Source organism: Monodelphis domestica, chromosome 6 (assembly GCF_027887165.1).
Source record: "Monodelphis domestica isolate mMonDom1 chromosome 6, mMonDom1.pri, whole genome shotgun sequence".
Classification (NCBI taxonomy): Eukaryota; Metazoa; Chordata; class Mammalia; order Didelphimorphia; family Didelphidae; genus Monodelphis; species Monodelphis domestica.
This window is the reverse complement of record NC_077232.1, coordinates 288,970,020-288,995,420: the sequence shown is the minus strand read 5'-3', so window position 1 is coordinate 288,995,420 and position 25,401 is coordinate 288,970,020. Positions and strand designations below refer to the sequence as shown.

Genomic DNA, 25,401 nt, shown 5'->3' with positions numbered 1-25,401 from the left:
AAAATAATACAGCTGTCAAATGATTAGAGATGTCACAGGGCCATCTTGAATGCAAAAGGCAACAAGACTATGTGTGTCCTTTGTGGGTATCTCAGGGGACAATTGGGATGCTACTGAAGGAGTAACAGCCCTCCCCTGCCTTCCTGAAGTCCATGGAAATACTACTGGGTATCACTTGACAATTAAAGGAATACCAGATATAATTGTTTCACCTTGTGGGTCTCTTTGTGATCTCTCTGACACATGCACAGCAAGTCCCCTCTAGTATTCCTAAATAATGGGAATAAAATGTAAAGGAATAAGAAGACAATATATATATATATATATATACATCTATTAAAATAGTAATATTTTAATTCAGAATTATTTAATATTAATTCATTCAATCATAAGACAGACAGTAAGCATGCTCATTTATCTAGAGATGGATAACACAGTAATCACACTTACTGATCTATATGTGTGTGTATATTTAAAGATATAGACATAGATGTAGATGTAGAAAAATAAACACATCACTGTATATTATATAGAAATATGCCTACATAGACACACACAGAATGGGGTATTTTGTGTATACATACATATATGTGTCTATCAACCAGATGGCACAGTACAAAGGGATCCAAGACTAGTCAAGAAGACTTGAGGTCAAATTTGACATCAGACATTTAGTAGATGTATAATCTTGAGCAAGTCACTTAACTCTTTTTTACCTTGGTTTTCTCATCAGTTAAATGACCTTGAAAAGGAGATGGCAAACTACTCCAGTCACCAAGAAGACCCCAAAGAGAAGTCATGAAGAGTTGAACATGACTAAAAACAAATGACAACAAAATACATATGCATCAGTAAACTTAATTGACATCTTATATAGTTCTTTTTTATAGATGAAAAGCTATAAAGATAAATATATATAAAATCTTATGTATAGATAATATTGAAGATATCTTATTATTTTACAAAATATTATATAATACATATTAATAAAGTATTATATGTTAATGTATTATGAAACACAGTATATGTGTCTGTTTATCTGTAGGAAAGGATTATAACATAATTTATCTACACACACCCTGTATATATGCTATATATGGAGTCTCAAAAAATCTTAAGCAATTAAAGTTTAAAATCACACTAAGATTTTTTAAATGCCTTAAATGTCCAACATAAACTCATCACACTTAACAAGATAATGGCATTTGAAAGCCCTTGTTAATATATATGACAGATTCAAAATATTTCTTTCATTTGCTAAAACAACTTTGTGAAGTATACTATTAAGATTCTCAAAATTATTTAGATTAAAACATTCTGTGAAGGTCTTCAGAATTAAAAGTGAGGAGCAACATAGAAGAGGGAAACTGATGCTGGGGGGAAATGACCCAGGATGGACAGACAAGCACACTGTACCCTGATATAGGCACAGAGTGGCAGCTTGGAGAAGGACCAGAAATGATTGAGGAATCCATAACATACACAAAACATTAGGACATGATTTCTCTGTTCATAGAGAAATAAGAAACTATTCCCAAGATCTGAATGGAGAGAAAGAAGATGTCAGTGTTTGAGAGTCAGGAGGATAGAGGGAGCCAGAGGGAACCTTGGGGTGGCAGAATACTCTATCATTGTATTATTACCTTAAAAATAAGGTTTGAACTTAAGGAGCAAACTGCTGGTAGTTTCTAGGCTTACCTATCACCTGTCCATGCCATAATACCTGGGAGAGAGCATTAGCAACTTATCTTATTGAATGAATGAATGAGTGAATGAATAGATGAATGTCCCTAGATTATGATAATTGGAGTATTTCCAAAGGAAGGTACTATGATGGTAGGAATGTTCATTGAAATGAAATGAAATGGACCAAATATAATCTCTGTAATACAAATTAATGAAGTAGATATTAACTTGAATTCGATTCAACAACAGCCCTGGAATGGGGTGGGGTCATTGAAGGCCAGAGACAAAAAATGAAGTCTGGGTAAGTAATTTCATAATTATGCTCCATTTCCTAACTTATTTCCATTTCCTGATCCAATTTTATATTCAGAGTAGTGTATGTCTCAAAATAATCCATGTGTTGAGAGTAAGGGAGAGACCAGGTTCCTAATCCTCCTCAGTGAATGACTCAGAGGCAGGATCCTCATTCATTTGTAAAGAATACTAACTTGACCATTATAATTACACCTAATTAGGGAGGTAGGTGGTACAGTGGGAATAGTGCTGGTCAGGGAGTCAGGAAGACGTGAGTTCAAGTCCAGATTCAGTCATTAGCAACCTTTGATGCTGAAGTCACTTAATCTTTGTTTGCCCCAGTTTTCTCAATTGTAAAAATGAAGATGATAATTTTATAAAGTGCTTAATACAGAGCTAAGCACATAATAGCTGCTTAATAAATCATCCCCCTCTCTTATATGCCCAGTATAAATGCATCACCTATAGTAAAATAAGAAAATGAAGTCCTATCTCTGCCACTTATTATTTATATGATTTTGGACAAATTTCTTAATCAACCTTAGTTGAACTAGGTAATAATAATCTTCACAATAATAATTTATTATTATTGTTTATATTTAACATTAAATATATTAATTATTAATAAATATAATAAGAAAGCATATAATTTGTTATGATATAGTAAAACTATAAAGAGTATATATTAATTATAGGTATATGTATATAATAATTTGAATCATAACTTATATTAAATATATTGATTATTAATAAACAATAAAGCAGTATTATGGAGAAGATTAAGTATTTATAGAGCACTTTAGGGTTTACATAGATTATCTTATCTTAATCATGTTTGGATTATGTTATTCAAAGCCTTGAGACTCGATGATTGTCATGGTTGTCATGGTTGTCAGTGACTCTGTAGCTGGGTATATGAAGACCCAATAGATCCCATAGATATTTTGGCATTGATGAGTGTGAACTCTACCCTATTCCAGATACTAGCAGAGTCCAATTGGTAATGGCATATGATTCAGTGCTTCTATGCCCTGGAAACCCATGTAGAGAATTCAAAAGATTGAGGACAACATTGGAGAAGAGCCCCAAGGCAGAAGGTACTCCAGATATATGGTAAGAGAAGATACTCTTTGGAGAATTTTCACAATATCTAGAGAATGACGAGTTGAGAAGACGGCAGAATGACAAGAAGCAAAGCAATGCAGCTTGCTCCCCTCCACAACGAGCTCCTCTTCTTTATCCAAGGGAGAATCAGAAAGGCTAGTTGTACATTTGCTGCCAAAGAGGGATGTAGGATGTGCCAAAGAAACAGTCCAAACAACTTATTTGAACATCTCTTGACCAGCAGCAGCCTTAAATATCCCTCCTATATCAGTATCCTCTCTAAGAACATTAATCTCCCTAGGGGTGGGGTATGTATTCCTTTGATTCACTGGTGGGTGAATATGTGTAAAACTTTCCCCAGTTGTTTATAGAGGGATTTTTCTTACTTTTATTTTGCTAATATTATTTTTTCTTTTTAAAATATTTTATTTGGTCGTTTTCATACATTATTCATTGGAAACATAGATCATTTTCTTCCCCCCCCCCCATCCCTCCCCTAGCCGACACACGATTCCACTGAGTATCACATGTGTCCGTACTCCAAACCCATTTCCTTGTTGTTGGTATTTGCATTAGGGTGCTCATTTAGCCTCTCCTCAATCATATCCCCTCCACCCCTGTAGTCAAACAGTTGCTTTTCCTTAGTGTTTTTACTCCCACAGTTTGTCCTCTGCTTGAGGATAGTTTTTTTTTCCTCATAGATCCCCGCAGATTGTTCAGGGATATTGTAAAGCCATTAATGGAGAAATCCATTACGTTCGATTGAACCACAGTGTATCCATCTCTGTGTACAATGTTCTCCTGGTTCTGCTCCTTTCACTCTGCTTCACTTCCTGGAGGTCGTTCCAGTCTCCATGGAATTCCTCCACTTTATTATTCCTTTTAGCGCAATAGTATTCCATCACCAATATATACCATAGTTTGTTCAGCCATTCCCCAATTGAAGGACATCCCCTCATTTTCCAATTTTTGGCCACCACAAAGAGTGCAGCTATGAATATTCTTGTACAAGTCTTTTTCCTTATTATCTCTTTGGGGTACAAACCCTGTAGTGCTATGGCTGGATCAAAGGGCAGACAGTCTTTTATCACCCTTTGGGCATAGTTCCAAATTGCCCTCCAGAATGGTTGGATCAATTCACAACTCCACTAGCAATGGATTAGTGTTCCCACTTTGCCACATCCCCTCCAGCATTCTTTACTTTCCTTTGCTGTCATGTTGGCCAATCTGCTAGGTGTGAGGTGATAGCTCAGAGTTGTTTTGATTTGCATCTCTCTGATTATAAGAGATTTAGAACATTTTTTCATATGCTTATTAATAGTTTTCATTTCTTTAACTGAAAACTGTCTATTCATGTGCCTTGCCCATTTATCAATTGGAGAATGGCTTGATTTTTTGTATAACTGGTATAACTCTATAAATTTGAGTAATTAGACCTTTGTCAGAAGTTTTTGTTATGAGATTGTTTCCCAATTTGTTGCCTCCCTTCTAATTTTAGTTACATTGGTTTTGTTGGTACAGAAACTTTTTAATTTGATGTAGTCAAAATTATTTATTTTACATTTTGTGACTCTTTCTAAGTCTTGCTTGGTTTTAAAGTCTATACTTTCCCAAAGGTCTGACATGTATACTATTCTGTGTTCACCTAATTTACTTATAGTTTCCTTCTTTATGTTCAGGTCATTCACCCATTCTGAGTTTATCTTGGTGTAGGGTGTGAGGTGTTGATCCAAACCTAATCTCTATCACACTGTCTTCCAATTTTCCCAGCAGTTTTTATCAAACAGTGAAATTTGTCCTAAAAGCTGGGGTTTTGGGGTTTGTCATAGACTGTCTTGCTGAGGTCATTTATGCCAAGTCTATTCCACTGATCCTCCTTTCTGTCTCTTAACGAGTACCAAATTATTTTGATGACCACTGCTTTGTAATATAGTTTGAGATCTGGGACTGCAAGACCACCTTCCTTTGTATTTTTTTTTTCATTATTTCCCTAGATATCCTTGATCCTTTGATCTTCCAAATGAACTTTGTTATGGTTTTCTCTAATTCAGTAAAAAAAAGATTTTGGAAGTTCAATGGGTATGGCACTAAATAGACAGATAAGTTTGGGTAGGATGGTCATTTTTATTATGTTAGCTCATGACACCTATGAGCAATCAATGTTTTTCCAATTGTTTAGGTCTAGTTTTAATTGTGTGGAGAGTGTTTTGTAGTTGTGTTCATATAGTTCCTGTGTTTGTCTCGGCAGATAGATTCCTAAGTATTTTATATTGTCTCGGGTGACTTTAAATGGAATTTCTCTTTCTAATTCTTGCTGCTCATCTGGATTGGAGATGTATAGAAATGCTGATGACTTATGTAGGTTTATTTTATATCCTGCAACTTTGCTAAAGTTGTTGATTATTTCAACTAGCTTTTTGGTTGATTCTCAAGGATTCTTTAAGTATATCATCATATCATCCGCAAAGAGTGACAGCTTGGTCTCCTCATTGCCAATTTTAGTACCTTCAATTTCTTTTTCTTCTCTAATTGCTACTGCTAGTGTTTCTAGTACAGTATTAAATAGTAAAGTTGATAATGGGCATCCTTGTTTTACTCCTGATCATATTGGGAAGGCTTCAAGTTTATCCTCATTGCAAATGATGTTTGCTGATGGTTTTAGATATATACTGTTTATTATTTTTAGGAAGGGGTGTATGGGGTGCTCAGGGAGGGGTAGTATCTCTGGTATGGAGGACTTGTCATGCCCTCTTAGGGCAGCTTTCCAGCCTCTGACTCTCACCTGACACCGAGCTCTCACTTGTGGCTCCTAGTAGCTGCTAGCATGCGGCAGCGGCCACACCACGAGCAACGGCTTTGACAGGCCGGCTAAACCTTGTGAGGGTAGCCATCGGGTCGTAGACCCCTAGTGAACTAGGGCTTTGCTCACCCAGCATGTGAAGACTGCTTCAGCTGAACAGACGGAAGAAACCAATAAGAAGGTTCAATGGCTGAGATGGTGATGCAGCAAAGCACTGTGGAGTGCTTAGGGCGTGTTGGAGCACAAAGGACAACATGGCCATCAAATGCAGCTGAGGAAATCTCCAGGTTTAATGCTTTTTCGTGCCATTGGACCCAGGCTTCCAACGCTGAGAGAGTGAGACTATCTCTTTGCAATGACTTTTCAACTTAAATCTCCTTCACACACAAGTGTCTTTGTGCACACTCATCTATACACCACAGATGAAAATGCACAAAGACAATCATCATCCTCGGTTACCGAAAGACTACTACTACTACTACTATTTTTAGGAAAGGCCCTTCTATTTCTATATTTTCTAGTGTTTTTAATAGGAATGGGTGTTGTATTTTATCAAAGGCTTTTTCTGCATCTATTGAGATAATCATGTGATTTTTGTCGGTTTGCTTGTTAATATGGTCAATTATGTGGATGGTTTTCCTAATATTGAACCATCCTTGCATTCCTGCTATGAACCCTACCTGATCATAGTGGATAACCCTTGTGATGACTTGCTGGAGTCTTTTTGCTAGTATCCTATTTAAGATTTTTGCATCTATATTCATTAGGGAGATTGGCCTATAGTTTTCTTTCTCTGTTTTTAATCTGCCTGGCTTTGGGATCAGTACCACGTTTGTGTTATAAAAAGAATTTGGTAGAACCCCTTCTTGGCTTATTCTGTCAAATAGTTTGTATAATATTGGGATCAGTTGTTCTTTGAATGTTTGATAGAATTCATTTGTGAATCCATCTGAACCTGGGGATTTTTTCTTAGGGAGTTCTTTGATGGCTTGTTAAATTTCTTTTTCTGATATAGGGTTGTTTAGGTAATTAATTTCTTCCTCTTTTAGTCTAGGCAATTTTTAAAAATTTTATAATATTTTATTTGATCATTTCCATGCATTATTCTTTAAAGACAAAGATCATTTTCTTTTTCTCCCCACCACCCCCCATAACCGACGCGTGATTCCACTGGGTATCACAGGTGTTCTTGATTCAAACCCATTGCCATGTTGTTAATATTTGCATTAGAGTTTCGTTTAGAGTCTCTCCTCTGTCATGTCCCCTCAACCGCTGTAGTCAGGCAGTTGCTTTTCCTTGGTGTTTCTACTCCCACAGTTTATCCTCTGCTTATGAATAGTGTTTTTTCTCCTAGATCCCTGCAGATTGTTCAGGGACATTACACCACCCCTAATGGAGAAGTCCATTACATTCGATTATACCACAGTGTATTAGTCTCTGTGTACAATGTTCTCCTGGTTCTGCTCCTTTCGCTCTGCATCACTTCCTGGAGGTTGTTCCAGTCTCCATGGAATTCCTCCACTTTATTATTCCTTTTAGCACACTAGTATTCCATCACCAACATATACCACAATTTGCTTAGCCATTCCCCAATTGATGGGCATCCCCTCGTTTTCCAATTTTTGGCTACCACAAAGAGCACAGCTATGAATATTTTGTACAAGTCTTTTTGTCCATTATCTCTTTGGGGTACAGACCCAGCAGTGCTATGGCTGGATCAAAGGGTAGACATTCTTTTGTCGCCCTTTGGGCATAGTTCCAAGGCAATTTTTGTTTTTGTAAGTATTCATCCATATCACCTAGATTTCCACATTTGTTGTCATATAATTGGGCATAGTAGTTTTTAATGATTGTCTTAATTTCCTCTTTAATGAAGAGGTAAGGTCTCCCTTTTCATCTTGAATACTGTCAATTTGGTTTTTTTCTTTCATTTTTTTTAATTAGACTTACTAGTACTTTGTCTATTTTATTTGTTTTTTCAAAGTACCAGCTTCTAGTCTTATTTATTAAATCAATAGTTCTTTGACTTTCAATTTAATTGATTTCTCCTTTGATTTTTAGGATCTCTAATTTAGTCTTTATCTGAGGATTTTTAATTTGTTCACTTTCTAGTTTTTTAATTTCCATGCCCAATTCATTGACCTCTGCCCTTCTTAATTTGTTTATATATGAATTCAAGGATATAAATTTCCCTCTGAGTATTGCTTTGGCTGCATTCCATAGGTTTTGAAAGGATGTCTCACCATTGTCATTTTCTTCAATGAAGTTATTGTTTCTACAATTTGTTCTTTAACTAGCCAGTTTTGGAGAATCATATTGTTTAATTTCCAATTAATTTTTTTATTTATCTCTCCATGTACCCTTACTAATTATTATTTTCATTGCATTGTGGTCTGATAAGGTTGCATTTATTATTTCTGCCCTTTTGCACTTGTTTGTAATGTTTTTGTGCCCTAATACATGGTCAATTTTTGTGAATGTACCATGTGCTGCTGAAAAGAAGGTGTATTCCTTTTTGTCCCTATTTATTTTTCTTCACATGTCTACTAACTCTAATTTTTCTAAGATTTCATTTGTTTCTCTCACCTCTTTCTTATTTATTTTTTGATTTGATTTATCTAGTTCGGATAGAGAAAGGTTCAGATCTCCCACTAGTATAGTTTTTCTATCTATTTTACCCTTGAGCTCCTCTAGTTTCTCCTTTAGAAATTTGGATGCTCTGCCATTTGTTACATACATATTGAGTACAGATATTTCCTCATTGTCTATACTGCCTTTTATCAGGATGTAGTTACCTTCCCTATCTCTTTTAACTAGATTTATTTTTACTTTGGCTTTGTCAGATATCATGATTGCAATTCCTGACTTCTTTTTATCAGTTGATGCCCAATAGATTTGGCTCCATCCTCTTACTTTCACCCTATGCGTGTCTACCTTCCTCATGTGTATTTCCTGCAGACAGCATATGGTAGGGTTTTGGATTCTAATCCACTCTGCTATTCACTTGTGTTTTATGGGTGAGTTCATTCCATTCACATTCAGAGTTATGATTACTAGCTGTGTATTTCCCAGCATTTTGATTTCTACTCCTGGTCCTGCCATTTCTTCTTTCACTATTTCCTTCTACACCAGTGTTTGTTTATAATCAGTCCCCCTAGTTCCCACCCTTATTTTACTTCCCTTTTAACCCCTCCCTTTGTATCCCCCCCTTATTTTCCCCTGTAGTCTTTTTAAAATTCCCCCCCACCTTCTCCCTCCCTTATACTTCTTCCCTCCCTACCAGTCTGTTTTTTTACCCTTCTACTCCCCTATAGGGTGCAAATCTATTCTCTGCCCCAATGGATTGGATTGTTCTTCCCTCTTTGGGTCAGTTTCAAAGCACATAAAAGTTGAGTATTTCCTATCTCCAACCTCTTTACCCTTCCAACATATCAATGTTCTCCCCCCTCCTTCCCTGAGCTACTTTGTGACATATCAATTTATCCCCATTTGTTTCTTTTGCCATTTCTTTTAGTATTAGCCTTTTTTTTTTAGTTCTGGTTGTATACACACACACACACACACACACACACACACACACATATATATATATATATATATATACAAGCATGTATATGTATTTATGCATGCATGTATCTATATATCTATTTATGTCTTGTCCTTTCATCCTATACAGTTTGTCACTGTTCCCTCTAAGTGTAATTATTCTAGCTGCCCAGGTGATAGCTACAGTTTTTAAGCATTACCAACATCCTCTTTTCTTATAGGGATACATCTTTTAATTTTTTTTGTTGTTGTTTTGTTTTGTTTTTCTTTTTCTCCTCTTTTTTAATTACCTTTTGATGATTCTCTTGAGTTCTGTGCTTGGACATCAAATTTTCTGTTCAGGTCTTTTCTTTACAAATGCTTGGAATTCTTCTATTGTTTTGAATGACCATACTTTCCCCTGCAAGAATATAGTTAGTTTTGATGGGTTTTTTATTCTTGGTTGTAGACCTAGTTCCCTTGCTTTCCAGAATATCATATTCCATGCCTTTTAGTCCTTCAGTGTGGATGCAGCCAGATCCTGCGTTATCCTCACTGTGTTTCTGTAATATCTGAGTGACTTCTTCTTGGCAACTTGTAATATCTTTTCTTTGGTCTGATAGTTTTTGAGTTTGGCTATAACATTCCTGAGTATTGTCAGTTGGGGATTAAATACAGGAGGTGATCTGTGGATTCTTTCAATCTCCACTTTCCCCTCTTGTTCTAGGATATCAGGATAGTTTTCCTGAATAATTTTCTGTAGTATTATGTCCAGGCTTTTGTCATGGTCCTCTGGTAGACCTATGATTTTTAAATTGTCTCTTCTTGAATGATTTTCTAAATTGTCTGTTTTGTGAATGAGATGCTTCACATTTTCCTCAATTTTTTCATTCTTTTCATTTTGTTTTATAGTGTCCTGTTGCCTTGTGAGGTCACTTAATTCCAGGTGTTGTATTCTGGTTCTTAAAGACTGTATTTCATCCCTGGCATTTTGGTCGTCCCTCTCCTTCTGGTCTGATTTTCTTTGGAGGTCATCTTTCATCCTCCTTACCTCGTCTTTCATCTCCTTTTTCTCATCTTTCATCTTCTTCACCTCGTCTTTTATCTCCTTTGCCTCATTTTCCAGCTGGTTGATTTTGGCTTTCAAGACACTATTTTCTCATTTTAGTTCAAGTGCCTCTGTTTCCAGATGACTTATCTTAATTTTTAAGTTTTTTTTCCAATTGTCTTCAGCCTCTCTTAATTGTGTTTTGAGTTCTTCCACAGCCTGTATCCAATTCGCTGGGATCTCTGATTTATCGTTTGCTGATCTCTCCCCCTCTGTTCCATTTGCTGAGTAGAAGCTGTCTGTTTTAGTTTCTTTCCTCTTTTCTGTTGTTTGTTCAAATTCACCCCTTCTTTAATCCACGTATTTTTCTGTGCTCTTGCTCCTCTCATTTTTTTTTTTTGGTTTGGGGGCTTCTGTCAATCTCCCCTCTTGGAGCTTTAACAGGAGACCTCTTGGTTTAGTCTCTGGTGGAGGTTTTTTTGGGTTTCAGCTTCCCTGTCCTCCAGAGGCTCCCAATTGGATTAAATTTCAGCAGTCAATGAGGATGGGTGTGGAGCCTGGCCTTCCCTGAGTTCTGAAGGCTTTTGATGCGATTAAGTTCAGCTGGGTTGGGCTGCAAATGCTCTGAGGCCATAAACCTCCTAGAAGACTGGAGCAAATATGGAGGATCTCCACAGCTCTGGCCAGGCTGCCAGCTCTATGCTCCCTCTATAGCTCCTTCCCCTCCATCTTTGTTGGAGACTCTGAACTTATCACAGCCCTGGTTGCAATGTACTACATCCAGATCGGCACCTTTGCCTGCCCAGAAGTTCCCGCTGCTGCTGGGGTCTGGGAGTCTCTGTGCTCTGGGTGAGAGGGAGGATGGGTCCTGGGACCTTCCTTCTATCTTCCTCTTAAACCTGAGTGTTCTCAAATTCCGGCTTTTTGGGGGGTGTTCCTTTTGAATTAAGTCCAGCAGGAAGGTTCCTTGACTCTGTCTTGTTGTTAAGTTTGTTTTTCAGTCTTCTGGGACCATTCAGTTTATGATTGGTTAGGAAGGGTATTCAGAAGTCTGAACTTCTTCTCCTTCTAGGCTGCCATCTTGACTCTGCCTCCTGCTAATATTATTTTTTCAATTAAATATTTTTTCTATTTGATTTACAATTCCTGCCTAGACGATGAAATAATTTTTTCCTGGATTAGGGATCAAGATGTGCATCCCTCTCACACTCCTCCACATATACACTAAACTTGAGTAGTATAGCTATAGACTTCCTTTATACTTAGTGTATACCTAACATTTAACATTGTGCTTAATTAACACATATATTAAATAGTGGTTGACTTGACTTGATCTTCAAAAGAAGAGGGAATGTTCTTTTCACTGAAGTCAACAAATTCAGTTCCCATTTCTATTCCTTTATTTGTGTTAAAGTAAATTTTAAATGGGATCTTACTTTATAATTTTTAGGAGTTCCTTTTTCCATTTTCTCTTAAATTCATATGATAATACTGAAAGTGGGTTGAGAAGATGATAATGATAAGAAGCATTGTAATGAACTTCTCTCCATAAATTAGATCCCCAAATAGATCTAAAAAATGCATTAGAACTAATCCTGATGGAGAAATCCTAGAAAAGTCAGAATGAGTTTTGTCTAGTCCAGCTCCGCATAGAAAGGCAGACAAGTAAGTCTGTGAATGCTGGGGACAGGATCAGGCCAGGAGCACACTGTGCATTGGAAACTCCAGAACTCAGAAAAGCTATGCACTAGTGCCAAGTCATCGCAAAACCTACAAGTCCAACAATGGGTACAGCTACCCACTGACAGCTTTGCCACTTGCTACCCAAGCCTAGTGGAGTAAAACAGGGACCCACACAAGACAATGTTGTTCCTACCTGCATAATATAGCTAGAAAGGAAGAGTTCAAAATCCAGTAGCAATAGCGGAATAGAGCAGGATATCACTTGCAAGGTCTAGCCCAAATTACAAAGGAATTACCACAGGCCAAAGGGAAATCTACAATTCTGTCCCTGAGCCAACAGAGCTTTCCAACAGGTTGATAGAACTAGAGTCCACTAACAGTCCATTCTTGTTCAATCCCAAATCTAGCTATAGAACTTTCAGAGCTCATACTGGTTGAGGTTGGGAGATATAGCAATCAGCCTTTTTTCTGGATCAGACTACTTTGGAATCACTGAAATCTTGCAGTCTCGAGCCTGTTCCAGAGAAACTGAGATCACACAGGACCCCCAAGAAAACAGCAACAGAACCAGCCTTGAACTTCCCTATTATTGTGGCTTGGATGTTCAAGACACACATGCAGAAGAAGAGAATGACTTCAAGGTATCTACAAGCAACACCTCAAAGAAAAATACAATGTGGGCATCAACTCAACCAGACTTTTCCATCCTGGAAGAGATGAGAATTTAAGTGAATTTAAGTGAAACTTGCAGAAAATAGTTGGGAGAAAAATGAGAACTGTGGAAGAAAAAATTGGAAAGGGAATTACCAACTTGGCATAAGAGGTACAAAACTTTGCCCAAGAAACAAACTCCCTAAAAATTTAAATGAACCAAAAAGAAGTCAACCATTTGGATACAATAAGAAATATTAAAACAAAGTAAAAAAAACTGGGGGGGGGGAATAGAAGAAAATGTAAGGCATCTCATAACAAAAACAACTGATCTGGAATAAAAGGAGAAAAAAAATTAAAAATCATTAGACTACCTGAGCACCATGACCAATAAAAGAGTTGAAATATCATATTTTAAGAAATATTATAAGAAAACTGCCTACATCTCTTAGAATCAGAGGGCAGAGTAGAAGTAGAAAGATTCAATTAGTTACTTCCAGAAAGAAACTTCCTGATAGAAAACTCCTGGGAACATTATAGCCAAAACCCAGAATTTCCTAGTCAAAGGAAAAATACTGCAATAATTCAGAAAGAAAGAACTCAAGTCTTGAGGAGCCACTGTCATAATCACATGCTATTTGGCAGACACAATTATGGTCTCTCAGATTGCTGAGTTCCTTTTGCATTGTTTCCCATTTTTCCTGCCAGAAGGCTTCCATCTTTTTGATAATTTCCTATTTAAATTCTTGAAGAGTTTGTGGAGAATTTCCATTTCCTTTGGAAAGTTTTGGAGTATTTGTTTGTGTTTCCTCTTCTATCTCCTCTGTATTTTGTATTTTTGCTCCATAAAATGTGTCCAAAGTCACCTGCTTCTTCTTCCTTTTCTTGGTGTTTGGAGGCTTTTGCACTTCTGCACTGTTTGCCATCTCTATGATTTTTCTTCCCCTTTCCAGTCAGAAATCTGAGTGAGGAGGACTGGCTCTCAGTGTATCTGTCTGATGATCTGAAGCTTTAGCCCCAGGCAAATTGTCCATTCTCCGCAGCTGCTCTGTCTTCCCAGGGAAGCCCAGGGTCTGCCCTTCCCTGCTTGCTGACGTTTTGGGTGTTACTGCTCTCAGTTCTTTCCAGTTGCTTCTCTGCTGCTTTACTTCCATGCTCTGAGCCTGGCACAGCACTGTCAGCAAGGTACCCCAGTGCCTTTGCCAGCCCCGAGGTTCTTGTCCTTTTAGAGGCTCTGCACTCTAAGGGGAAAGGGGTCCTGGCATCCCTGACCTCTGAGGGCTCCTGATGGGATTAGGTTCAACTGAGTTGGTCTGGATGTGCCCTGAGGCAAAAACTTCTGGTGACACTCTGATGGAAGGACCCAGCCATGGGGCTACAGACTTCCCCCATCTCTCTCAGGCTGCTTCCCTGTCATCTGTGTTGGAGGCCCCAGGACTGGCCCAGGTTGCTTTCAAGGTGCGCCCTTCAGAACAGCACCTTTGCCAGCCCTGAGGTTCCCTCTGCTCCTGCGGGCTCAGCGCTTTGGGTTGGGAGAGAGGGGTCCTGGGACCTTCCTTCTGCCTTCTCCTTAGAGCCGAGTGTTCTAGGATTCTGACTTTTGGGGGGTGTACCTTTTGATTTGAGTCCAGAAGGAGGGTCCCTGGCTCTGTCCTGTTGTTAAGTTTGAATTTCAGTCACCTAGGAGCATTCAGTTTGTGATTGGTAAGGAAGGGTTTTCAGAGGTCTAAACTTTTGCTGCTTCTAAGCCACTATCTTGACTGGAAGTCTGTTTCATGTGTTTTTAAAGAGAATTTGCAATTCTTCTTTTGAGATCTGTTTGTTCCTATCCTGCTCAAAGCAATTTTCAGAGGATCTGTCATTATTGGTTAAGTTTTGCCTAACAATCCATGCAGCATCAAAAATATGGCAACAAACTTCATATTTCTAAACAATTCAGGAGTGATCCTGAGACCGTGGAACAGAAGGATTGATCCCCATGTGACAGTTTCACAATGTGAATTGACCTTGTCTCTAATAGATCCCTTTCTGTAAAGGAAAGACAGTGCTCTGATTAGACTGTGGGTCTTGCAGTACTTCCTGAAGCCATGGTTATTTAACAAGCCTATTTGGTGGGGGCAAAGAGGAATGGAAAGGAAGACTTTGGACTGCTTAAGGTGTGACGGGTTTTCTAAACTTGGCACACAGGTCTAAGAGATGATGCTGTTGCTTTGTTGACTGTTACCTTAGCAACCCTGGGTCTGGCCCCAGTTGCTGAAGGCTAATGCCCATATCATTCCTCTTTTTGATGACATTCAACCCCATCCCCCACCCCCACCCTCGATCTCAGAACTGCAAAATGCCACTTTTATTATGATTACTCAAATGCTCATTTGGTTTGGAGCATTTTTTCCAACCACAGGTCTACTTAATATTTTAACTTACTAAGCATATATTAGTAAAGATACTTTATTTTATTAATTATATATGATAACAATTTTTCCACATGAGTTTTCTGAAGTTATATGATCCAAATTCCCTCCCTCCCTCCCTTTCATCCCCCTTCCTGGAGATGGTAAGAAATTTGATCTATATTATCATGCAAAACATATACTCACATGTATTAGAAGGAACCAAATTTAAGAACATCTAGAAGAGAAGGAACAAGAAAAGTTTTTGTATCAATTGGTACACATGACCTATCTATTAATAATTTGCATCCTTGAACCTATATCTTTCATGTAAGCAATATGTTCATATCATTCATTATGTATAATTCCCTTCTCTTATCATGTTGTTGTTCAGACATTCGGTCCTATCCAACTCTCCATGATTCCATGAACCATAGCTCTCCATGGGGTTTTCTTGGCAAAGATACTGGACTGCTTTGCCATTTCCTTCTCCCATGGATCCTTTTGTCAGGTAATCCGAGATTAAGTGATTTGCCCAGGGTCACAAAGCTAGGAAGTCTACGAGGCCTGATTTTGACTCTGGTCTTCCTGACTCCAGGTCCAGTGCTCTAACCACTGAACAATAACTGCCTCTAATTATATCCCAAGTGATTTTTAGCTTGGAAATAGCCAGACATTTGTAGACATGGTAGATACAAATTTTTCAGCATACCTCCAGGAACTGATTTTCCTCTAGGAAAATTACACTAAACCTTCATTTCCTTATCTTTTATGTACTCCTATGTTTACTGATTTAAACAAGGCTTGTTTAAGAACTGTCTTTAATAGCATCACATATTAAAGCAAATTTGGCAGAATCTAACTGTATTTATTCTCTATAGAGCAGAATTTATACTAGGCAAAAACAATCCTTCCCCCCAAGGAGCTTACAGTCTAACAGGGAAGACAACAAATAAACAAATATATATATATATATATATATATATATATACATACATATATATGTATATATATACACATGCATGTGATAAATTCAATGAGCCACCTAGCTGCCCCCAATAGACTTAATTATGGAAGTAAAAAGAAGAATTCAATGAAATACATGTTCCAAATCCTTGATGAGCACACATTTTACTTATTTGTTTTTTAAAACCTTTGCCTTCTATCTTAGAATTGATACAAGTATTGATTCCAAGGCAGAAGAGCAATAAGTAGTAGGCATGATAAGTGTTTATTGAATTGAATTGATTAAATCATGTTTCATAGATCTTTATATTTCACACACTTCCTAGCAAAGTATCTATAGTATATATGAATATACAAATATATATACACATATATATTTGTATATATGTATATATTTATAAGTATGTATATATATAACACACATATACACAATGAGTGAATGAAGGCATGAAGGAATAAGTAAAGATCTACCAACTGATGTAAAAAGCTGGCAAAAAGCTATATTAAGGGGCTGAGCCACAATGGTGGAGAAGGTACATGGACCCATCTGATCTCTACTGAATTACCCTCCAAAAAACTATGATATGGTGCCTCAAAATGTTCTGGAGCAGCTTAACCCATAAGAAGACACAGTGAGGTAAGTTTTCAACCAATACAACTTGGAAGGCCAGCACAAGGGATCTAGTGCTCCTTGGTGGAGGTGGAGCACAGAGCAGTGTGCCGGGGCAGGCCCCAATTTTGGCACAGCCCCAAGTCCTGGGGGAGCTGAAATAGCAGCAAAGGCTTCTAGGGATCTTACCTTAGTGTGGACGAGAGAGATGTGGTATGCACTGCAAGGACTGCAGGGGGAAATGGAACTTTGGCTGACAACAGGGAATGGGACTGGAACCTCCAGCTAAGAAAAGGAGATGAACACTTAGAAAAGGGTTCTTATCCCTTCTGAACTAAGGGGGGGGGGGGGAAGAGCAACTCCCTTGAGCTTAGCTTGCTATAATCCCTCATTGATCTGAAGAGACCCAGATTAGCCATCTTTCCTCAAAAGAGGTGGATAGAGACTTTTTCCCTTTGTGGAAGGCAAGAGACTATCCACCCAGAAAATTTCCCATCAATATCTTCAAAGCTGTATCTCTATGCCAGGAAATTACACCAGCCTGATTCCATAATGATCCTCAGGGACCAAGGTCCCCAGACCTGAGCCCTCAAACCGTGAAAGGAATTTAGGTTGAAAATTGAATAGAGACTTCCTGTTTCCCTCTTCCCTAACCTACCAATCCTGAATCTCCAACCAATAAATAGTTCTTATAAATTACAGAAGAACTAAACATATCATTCTTCAAATGTGCTGAGGGGATCAAGATAATATCCACCTAGAGAGGGAAACATAAAACAGACTGAAGGGGATTTCCTCTTTACCTTTCAGCTCAACATAGATCCAACTTCCTTCTCTGGGACACCTCTGCCTGGGAGAGGAAGTGGTGTTTCTCTTTATCTGTTCCCTCCCTCTCAGAGACGTGTCAAGCTTTGGTTCCTGATAACCCTCTAGTACAATAGATGGTATGGGGCAGGAGGCAACTGTTCAGAAGGAGCTTACAAGTGTCCCTTTACCAACTCTGGGTACAACAATCTTCTTGATTTGCTTATACACCCATAATTAGCAGTCCCTGAAAAATAAATCCAGGAAAGATAGTCTAAGAATTATTGGACTACCTAAAAGCTATGATAAAAAAAAAAGAGTTTAGATATTATCTTTCAAGAAACTATCAAGGAAAACTACTCTGATATTTTAGAACCAGAGTACAGAATAGAAATTGAAAGAATCCTTTGCTCATCTCATAAAAGAGATCCCTAAAGGATAACTCCAAGAATATTATAGCCAAATTCCAGAACTTCCAGTTTAAGGAATAAATATTGCAATCAGTCCGTAAAGAAACAATTCAAATATCATGGAGCCATAGTCAGGATAACACAAGATTTAGTGGCTTCCACTTTAAAGTATTGAGGACATAGAATATGATACTCCAGAAAACAAAGGCACTAGGACTTCAACCAAGAATCACTTACCTACAAAAACTGAGCATAATCCTTCAGGGGGAAAATGTGCATTCAGTGAAATAGAGAACTTTCAAACATTCTTGATGAAAAGACCAGAGCTGAATGGAAAATTGACTCTAAAATACAAGACTCAAGAGAAGCATGAAAAAGGCATATAGGAAACAGAAATCAAAAGACATTCTATAAAGTTAAACTGTGTGTAATGTACTTAGAAGGCAAGGGTGTATGAATTCAATATAATGGGATGATATAAAAAATAAAATTAAAACACAAAAAAGAAAAATGCATTGGGAGGGGAAAGAGGAAAAGAAAACGAGGGAATTATTGCATATATAAGAGTCAAAAGTTTATAGTGAGGGAAAGATGGGGGAGGTGTGGAAGGGAGCAAGTGAACCTTATTCTTATCAGAATTTGTTCAATGAGGTAAGAACACACATAATCAATTGGGTATAGAAAGCTATCTTACCCTACAAGATTTTTGGAGGAGATGATAAAAGAAGAGGATTGAGACTGATAGAAAAGAAGACAAATTGGGGAGGGGGAAGTAAAAAAATAAAAAGAGATTAATATAATGGACAGTAATACAGAATAATCATGGGGGTGCAAAAAAATTTTTACAAGTCTCTAACAAAGGCCTCATTTCTCAAATCCACAATGGGTTGAATATGTAGGAATACAAGTGATTCCCTAAATGATAAATGGTCAAAGGATATCAACAGGCAGTTCTCAAACAAAATAATTAAAGGTTTTGATGGTCATGCCAAAAATTGCTCTAAATTGCTATTAATCAGAGAAATGCACATTAAAATAACTCTAAGGCACCACCCCACTCCTATCAGTTTGGCTATTATGACAAAAAGGGAAAATGATAAAACTTGGATGGAATATGGGAAAGTTGATACATGGATGCAGTGTTGGAGGAGTTGTGAACTGATTCAGCCATTCTGTAGAGCAATTTGAACCTATACCCAAAGGGCTATACAATATATTTTAGACATATATTGACCCAGAATCAGAATATCATTACTGGACTTGTATCCTAAAGATTAACAAAAAGAGGAAAGACCTAAATGTACAAAAATATTTAAGGTAGCTTTTTTGTGGGGGCAAAGAATTCGAAAATGAGGGGATACCCAACAATTGAGGAATGGCCAAGTAAGTTATAGTATGATTATAATAGAATACTATTGTGCTTTAAGAAATGACAAGCAAGAGAAGCTCAAAAAAACCTGGAAACACTTACACAAACTGAAGCAGAGTGAAATAAGCAGAACTAGGAGAGCACTATACACAGTGACAGGAACTATACAACAAATAACTGTGATTAACAGCAGTATATGTGTATTATACATACATACTGCATATAACATTATATATAGCTTTAACAGTTATACTCAGCAATACAATGATCCAAAACTATCCAAAAGGACTCATGATAAAAAAATGACAACTGCTTCTAGAGAAAAAGAACTGATAGATTATGAATCCAGACCAAAACACACTTTTTCGCTTTCTTTCTTTTTTTTTAATTTGAACTTCCTTCCACAAAAGAATTAACATGGAAAACTATTTTACATGATTTCACATGTAAAATCTATATGAGATTGCTTATTATGTCAATGGGGGCATGGGAGAGGGAGGAAAAGAATTCAAGACAATATTCTTTAAAAATATTGAGAACTGTTTTTACATGCAATTGGAGGACAATTTAATTTTTTTAATGCTATTTAGGGAAGAATTTTAAATGGGCTAAAATAGAATTTGGGGATTATTTGCAGATTCTATTTGTGCTGTCCCTATTAGTCAAATGCTATGACCATGTTTACATTTATAAGGCACAGCAATCAAAGAACAACTTGAACAAGAAGGCTAGCTGATGTCTACTGAGGTAAAGGTGGGTAGGGGCTTAAGTGTCACTGAGTAGACATATGAAAGAATCATGTGATTGTTGACAGACTTAGACTTTGAAGTCTGAAATGCAGTAGCTATTTGAGTCCAAACTAGGTCAATTGAAAACTCAGTCTGTCCTTAGCTATGAATAATGTCCTTAGCTCATTGAATAATATGAAACAATGTAAGACTGAGATGAATACTACCCAGTTGCCCAGTCTACTTCAACCCCCAGCATCAAAGGAGTGAAAACCAGAAGCCTGATTCTTTGGGGTCAAAGACAATGAGGTTAATGGAAGATCTAAGTACCAGTAGAAGTTTTCAATTTCCTGACAATTCTTCTAAGCCTCCAGAGTTTTCACCTTGAAGAGGCATCCAGAATTATTGGATCTAGCATTTGGCAGGAAGGGCAGAATGTGATAATTCCACTCATGCATATATGAGAAAGCCTGCTTACTTCTACATCCCACAGTGGCTTCATTTCCTTTATGGAGGTGTGATGACTGAGAGAGCAGCAATAACTACTAACTCTATCCATACATCTTTATTGCCTCCATTCCTCCACCCCTTTCTAAATCCTCTGATATCTGACTTCTGATTTCACACTTCAATTGAAACAACTGTCTCTGAAGTTTACCAATGATCTCTTAATTGTCAGATCTAATGGTCTTTTCTCAGTCTTCTTCCTTCTCAACTGCTCTGCAGCCTTTGACACTGTTGATAATCACCTCCTCCTGGATATTCTCTTCTTTCTAGTTTTTTTCTCTCCTGATTCTTCTCTTATGTTTGTTCCTTCTCAGTCTTCTTTGCTGGATCTTCTTCTGTGTTATATCTACTAATTGTGTATATTTATCAATGCTCTGTTCTAGCCTCTCATCTTTCTGTACCAAAGCATTTAGCAATCTCATGATAGATCTATTTATCCAGCCCTATATTTCTATTTGTTGCATGTCACAATGGTAAATATTACTGTTTGGGAACAGAATGAGGAGAGAGTAGACATAAGCAGTTTACAAAATAGGAGAGTTGAAAAAGAAGACTCATACAAACATATTTTACAGTTTCATTACAATTCAAAAGCACTCTTTCCACTAAAAACACAGCACACACTTTATGCATCTTATTAAATGGTCTTTGTGCATTGCTGGTATGGGGAACATTTGGCATAAATAAGGGGATTTCCACTGGTCATTTGCATCATGAATTTGGCTCAAAGCCTACTTGGGAAGCTCTATGCTATGCATAACTAAAGTTGCAAATGTCTCTCATTAGGAAATCATAGTCATTGTGAGTCATTTCACCTAGGCGTTATTTACAAACATACATTTTGTGTCCCCTAGGAGAAAAAAAAATAAAATTCTTGTGGGTGATGGGGTATCATCTCCAATGAAAATTGTAACTGTACTATTGAGAGACCATGGAATTGAAATTACAGTCCAAGTCATTAATACATTTTGCACTTGCATGAGAGAGAAAAAAATATAAGAATGTGGGTACCACAGAAAAACAAATATAAAACCATCAGTCCCAGGAGAGGAAGCAAATTAGAGATTGGCAAATCTTTAATTAAGTAGGCAAATCTCTCTATATGAACTCTACTAGATTCCTTTCCCATGTGCTTCAGAATCCTGGACTGTCCCGTGTCAGTATTTTTTGTGCCAGGGGTGACTATGCCTTGGGGAAACTATGGGGGTAGTCCTGAATGCCAAGGAAGTCCTACCTTCTCCAGTGACTCAGGTCCAGGAAATAGCATCATGCAGGACATGTTTATAATGACTACTGTGTCACCACTTCCGATTTCACCCATGACTTCAGCTAACAATTGCATGGGGATGACACCCACATCTCTTTATCCCATCCTAACTTCTCTCCCAACTATAAGTACTATATTTCTAACTCCCTACTGGACATAACTCATAGATTTCCTACCAACATGTCTAACTCAGATCATACAGAACTGAATTCACTATCTTTCCTCCCAATCATAGTTCCTTCTACTGGTGGTTTCCTTCTTCTATTCATCAATCATTTTCTCAGTTGTTATCAGGCATAAATCTGAGTTGCCTTTGAATCCTCTCTCTTTTGTACAATCATACAACTAGTTGATGCCTTAAAATTGTCATTACAATTAGCAATGGATGCTGAAGGAAACACACACAAAAAAAATCAGCATCTCAATGTCAACAAGTATGGTAGCCATGAAATTATTCTAATGATTTGCAAGGATTCTACACTGCTAATCTTTCTATCACAGGCAGCCCATATTTATATTAGTGTGAAATGGAAGTTTATTTCCTTGCCAAAGATGGTTGGAGGAAAGCCTCTTTGTTTTTTGGACTCAAGAGGAAAACAAAACAAACAAACAAAAAGGATAAGAAAAAAAAACAACCTTCAGGCAGACAGAAGGGAACTGAAATCAAGGGCATAAAGATCTAGAGTTTACAAGGAGGGTACAATTAAGTGGCTTTTTGGTTAGAGAACCAGGCATAGAGGGAGTAGGTCCTGGGTTCTATAATGTTCTCTTTCTCCATGCTTCTTCCACAGTTCAAATCTGACCTCAGACACTTCCTAGCTGTGTGACTCTGATCAAGTCACTTAATACCTTAATACCCATTGCCTAGCCCTTACTGCTCTTTTGCCTTGGAACCAATTTGCTTTATTGATTCTAAGATGGAAAGTAAAGATTTAAAAAGAAGAGTTTATAAGGAGGGAAATGTGACACAGAAAGTGAAGAGTATAGTCAAAAGATCCAATCTAATCCACTGGAACTGAAGTGATGATCAAGAGTGGAAATTAATTGGGTGGAAAGAAGGAAACTTTTCTAATTTTCTCTTCTCGTGCACATATAGATAGTAGAATCTTAAAGTTGGACAGGATCATCATAGTTATCTAAAATAACAAGTACCTGAATTATGAATCCTTTCTATGATTTTCCCAATTTAATAAATATTCATTATAACAAGCATTTCTTAAGCCTCTACAATGTGCAAATCACTATGTTAGGTGCTGGCAGAAGAGATAATTTGGATAAGCAATAGTTACTCTCCAATGGAATTTACAGTCTAGTTCATCAGTAAGTGATTATTAAGACTATATTTAAATAATTTTAATGATGAGGAACTCACTACTTCATGAAGTAATCAATTCCACTTAGACTACTCTCATTCTTAGAAGTTCCTTATTATGTAGAGATAAAATCTGCCTTCCTCACATTTCCATTTATGTTATTAATATTATTACAGTTGTTATATACATACATGTGTATATTTTTAGAAAAAATAAATTTATAACCTAAATCAAATTGATTCCCTTTTTAATGAGGGAGAAGAAGAGGAAGGAAAGGAGCGAGTTTGAAGCTAAACATTTTAAATGTTTAAAAAAATTTAAATGTAAATGGAAAAAATAATTGAAGCCAAAATTCGATGGGCTTAGTCCTCCAGTTCTACCCTCCATAGCCAAAGAGAATTGAGGGCATCTTTCAACATGACAATTCTTGGAGTTAAAAAAAAGACCATAAAAGTCATCTCACCCAAGAATTTTTTTTATTAACATGATATCAATTTGTTTAATATTTGATTTTCAGTATAATTTTCAGTTGTTCAATTGTCTTTCAATTGCATCTCTATATGACCTAATTTAAGGTTTTCTTGGTAAAGAAAGTGGAGAGGTTTTCATTTTCCTTCTCCAGCTCATCTTATAAATGAGAAAACTCTGGCAAATAGGCTTAAAAGAGATGTCTAGGATCACACAGTTAGGAAGTGTCTGAGGTCAGATTTGAACTCAGGACAATAAGTCTTCCTGACTTTATACCTAGCACTTTATCTATTGTGCCACCTAGCTCCCCTCAACACAACTGGCTTCCTTTTCAATCCTAGCTGTTTTATTTTATTCACAGAAAAACATTATTCTAGGTATAGTCTTCAACAGGCTTCTGAAGAAGTTTTGTGACACAAAAATGTGGAGGACAGGAGTCCTAGTCTAGTCTGGTTCTCTCATTTCTGCCATGAAAAAAAACTGAGATTTAGAGAGAGACTATAATTTTCTTAAGGGTCCGTGGCTGACTAATAGCAGAGATGGTTCTCTATTAAGGCTTTTTCAGCATGCAATGTGGCCTCAGTGACCACTGCCACATTTGTTCTGAGATTCTGAGGGCATCCTATTTCTGTTCCAGACTTGAAGATCATGAATGCTACTAGACAGTCCAATTTGTTCTGTGTTTTTTCCCACCCTCATGGATATCTATGGTGGAAGAAGCAATCTTTCAGGAAATTCAGGGTGTGATTAGACTGTAGTGAGCTCATGGAGGGAATTAATTACCACAGGGACAATCAAGACTGCAAGCTGACACCTGAATTTTTTTAGTTTAGTGAGAGCAAATATAACCACCATCGTGCCCATCCCTGTGACTTAGAATCATAGGACTTAAGATCTTGAAGAGTCTGTAAATCATCTCTCCATTCCCGTGCAATTTTAATTCTGTACTAAAAATGTAGCCATAGGGTTCATCTGACTGAGCTGAAACACAGAACTCTTTGATGTTTGGTCCTTCTTTGGTTTGGAAGAAGGCTCTTAAATAGTTGACTTTAGACATCTTTACATACATTAGTTTTCTTATTACTGAGAAGTGTTCTATTTTGTGCAATATAAATGAATTTGTATACACACATAGATAGTTATATATCAAATTAAATTAAAATATGATGGGCTAAACATTCTAGTCTCTACATGTAAACCCTTGAATGTAGACCATGGGAACATGGTAAATATCTGCCATATTCCTGGAGCCCTAGTCCAGAAAACCAACCCTAGTAATCTATGTAAAGCTCTGGGAATAAAACTATACATTCAGAATTAAAAAGGACTTCAAAGACAATCCAAGTACAAACCCTTATTTTATAGTGGAGATAAGTGAAGCATGTGACTTGCCCAAAGTCATGAAGGTCGTAAGAAGAGCCCAGACAGGTGTTGTTGAGTTGGGAAGTAGACACTGTTGTTAGGAGACATTTGGGGAAAGAAATAAGGTAACAGTGTAGACATGCAGAGTGGAACAAATGCTATGAGCCAGGAGAGGCAGGAGAACCCTTTAGAATCTGAGGGTGAGAATCTTGGGAAAGCAACTGCCATTCTGGGAGTTGGGAGAGGACTCTGAAGCTAATTGCATCCCCAGATCCCAGCTCTGAGATCCTATAGACTTTAAACTTGTTCTGGTGGAAAATCCAGCTATATCCTGAAGACTGATTAAATCTTCTACTCTGATGATACTCTGAGGAAACTGAATCTCAGGAAAGGCTGGCCAGAACTGCTTAGTTTGC

The 25,401-nt window shown here is 37.3% G+C and overlaps 1 long non-coding RNA gene across 1 annotated transcript; it reads right to left on the bottom strand.

Moving 5' to 3' along the window:
* On the bottom strand, nt 1–25,142 carry LOC107649404 (uncharacterized). The gene is made up of 6 exons (XR_001623154.2): nt 24,976–25,142; nt 17,561–17,808; nt 16,947–17,042; nt 15,389–15,419; nt 717–816; nt 1–270 (listed from the first exon to the last, which is right to left on the bottom strand). It is a non-coding gene; the product is annotated as an uncharacterized LOC107649404 (long non-coding RNA).
* Between the last annotated feature and the right edge of the window lie 259 nt (nt 25,143–25,401).